The 3,051-nt window shown below is 39.7% G+C and overlaps 2 pseudogenes; both read left to right on the top strand.

Annotated features, from left to right (window-relative positions):
* Nucleotides 1–650: 650 nt before the first annotated feature.
* Nucleotides 651–802, top strand: LOC142356284 (5.8S ribosomal RNA; annotated as a pseudogene).
* A 1,683-nt stretch (nt 803–2,485) lies between these two features.
* The window catches only part of LOC142356285 (large subunit ribosomal RNA), a pseudogene marked incomplete at its 3' end in the record, with an annotated part of 3,066 nt that continues 2,500 nt past the window's right edge, over nt 2,486–3,051 (top strand).

The following is a 3,051-nucleotide window of genomic DNA, read 5'->3' as shown; positions in this document are numbered from 1 at the left end:
TTAAGCTCGAAATGAGACACTGTTGGTGAAACTTCATCATGAGAACGTCACAAGCTGATCACGCTCTATGATATGACTAGTATTATGTTGCTTCTAGTAGGCTAAGCGCAAGCCGAAACATCAACATGTGAAAGTCGTAGAATTTTGCAATCAAACTGTGGCTAGTACTGTGATGTTACTAGTAACCTTTTCTTACGTCATATGGCCAAGAGAGCATTTGAAGGCGAAACTTCTGCATGGGGAAGCTGCATCATGAACAAAAGTTTATATCGAGTATTATGTTGACGTTAGTAGGCCCTGGCCGAAAGCGCAGCATGTGAAAGGTATAGATAAAAGTTATCGTTGCAGTCAGTACTGTGTAGTTACTAGTAGCTGGATTTAAGCTCGAAGTGAGACACTGTTGGTGAAACTTCATCATGAGAACGTCACAAGCTGATCACGCTCTATGATATGACTAGTATTATGTTGCTTATAGTAGGCTAAGCGCAAGCCGAAACATCAACATGTGAAAGTCGTAGAATTTTGCGATCAAACTGTGGCTAGTACTTTGATGATGCTTGTAGCCAACCGAATTGGTTGAAAAGCCCAATAAGTAAGCTAACTTGGGAGAGCTTGTTGGAAACCAAATGCTACTAGATTGGTCCAAATACATCCTTCAACAGGGGATCACTTGGCTCGCTTTACGAAGAGGAGCACAGCTATATGTGTTAATTCGGTATGAATCGCAAGATTTGTTTACCGACCTCTCTAACGCAAAAGGCGGTCTCGGCTTCGGCTGTTGACTGCGTCCGATTCAGGGTTATATAACTCTCGATTGAACACATTGATGTTCTATTGTTGGTGCTTCCAATAAAATTGGAACACTTAAAGCAGAACCGATTCAAATAATAGCATTCTGATCAATGATTGCATTCCTTGATCAAGAACTGCTGGAGTCATTGTGATGGCGAATTTTCTTCATAAGAAAATTGCAAAGAGACGGAACTTAATGAGACTAGTATTATGTTGTTTCTAGTAAGCGGAAGCTGAAACAGCAACATGTGAAAATCAAGTTTTGTTCAATGATCTCGAGGCGATAAGTACTATGAAGCAACTAGTAGCCTAAGCATGACTCAGATTTGAGACAGTCAAAAAGACTGGCGAAACTTCTTCACATGAAAGTTACATAGAGAACTACAAATGTATACAGCGAGTATTATGTTGTTTCTAGTAGGCGAAAGCTGAAACATCAACATGTGAAAGTTGTCTGCAAACTGTAGAACGATATGTGATTAGTACTGTGCTGTTACTAGTAGCCAGTCTGACTGTAGAAGCCAAGACAAAGGGAAACTAATGCATCTGAAAAGGACAAGTTATGGAAAGGTATGCACGATAAGTATTATGTTGTTTCTAGTAAGCGGCAGCTGAAACATCAACATGTGAACGTCGTTGTGTACAGTAACCTAGAACTATATAGTCCTTAGTAACGTGCATTTACTAGTACCTGTAATTGGTATTCAGACTCAGGCAGTTTGGAATAGTTTGGCAAAGATGCACCAGAGAAAACTGGGATTTGATACAGAAATTGTTGAATACAAGTATTATGCTGCTTCTAGTAGGTTGAATCCGAAACATCAGCATGTGAAAATTGAAAACATTTCTGGTTCGAATTGTCACAAGTATTTGGTGATCTGAGTAGCCAAACTCACTACAACGCCAATTGAAGGCAAAAATTCTCAACGGGAAAAGCTATTCTCATTGAATGAGCTAACAAGACGAGTATTATGTTGCTTCTAGTAGGCGAAAGCCAAAACATCAACATGTGAAAGTCTTGCTGAACAAATTTAATGTTGTTGAGCTCAGTACCGTGTGAATTAGTAGCCATAATTGGCGAGCGAAAATTGAACTGGCGAAACTTCGTCTTTGGAAAATTGCAGATGCCGAGCACTTATTTTGCAACGAGTATTATGTTGACTGTAGTAAGCGAAAGCCGAAACAGCAACATGTGAAAGCTGTTGAAATTTGTGGTCATTTTGCAATAAGTACAAGGAGTGTAACTAGTAGCCAGGTCAAAATTTGGGATAAGAATGAGCAAAAATTCTGCATGAGAACAGTTGAAATTATGAAACTAAATTACAAAGACTAGTATTATGTTGTTTCGAGTACGCGAAAGCGGAAACATCAACATGTGAACGTTTGTAACGAAGTTTCGTTAATTTTCAGCCTAGTACTGAGCAAGAACGAGTAGCCTCATCTCCAATCCCACGCAAAATGTAGTGAAATATGTGAGTGAACCTTATTCACGGTGAGGGTTTCCCGAGGTCTGTATTGCAGCGAGTATTATGTTGCTTCTAGTAAGCGAAAGCTGAAACAACAACATTTGAAAGTTGGAATTAATGACTGAATGGAAACTTCGACCTGTGTTTGATAGTAGTAGCGAACAAAACTGCTGAATCGGTTTCTGTCTCATATTGGTCAGTGAACCAATTAAGAGACAATCAACTACATAACCTGAATTGGGCGAGAGAACCCCCTTAACTTAAGCATATCAGTAAGGGGAGGAAAAGAAATCAACTGAGAATCCCTTAGTAATGGCGAATGAACAGGGAAAAGCTCATCGGGAAGAGAAATGGCAACATTTCTCGGTGTCCGGTATGGTTTGATGCTAGACTGGTGAATTTGTCCTGATGTCTACTGGAAAGTAGCATCAAAGAAGGTGAAAATCCTGTAAAGGTCATTTTCGATACCAGTCATAATGGCTCATTCCTATGAGTAGAGTTGTTTGAAAGTGCAACTCGAAGCTGGAGATATGTCTCTCCAAAAGCTAATTATAAAGCGAGACCGATAGTAAACAAGTACCGTGAGGGAAAGTTGAAAAGCACTCTGAAGAGAGAGTGAAAAGTACGTGAAACTGTTGAAGGGGAACTGGAGTGAGCGTTACCATACTCAATGCCTTGATATTATATTCTCGGCTACCGAGTAGTGTAGTTGTCGTCTTTTGGCAAATCTTGTTAATGAATCGAGCAGAAGTTTTCCTCGGAATTCTTCTTGTTGATTCTAAACAAAATGAGA

Source organism: Convolutriloba macropyga, unplaced genomic scaffold, assembly GCF_964194025.1.
Source record: "Convolutriloba macropyga unplaced genomic scaffold, txConMacr16.3 SCAFFOLD_4142, whole genome shotgun sequence".
Classification (NCBI taxonomy): Eukaryota; Metazoa; Xenacoelomorpha; order Acoela; family Convolutidae; genus Convolutriloba; species Convolutriloba macropyga.
This window is presented reverse-complemented; position numbering and strand designations above follow the sequence as displayed.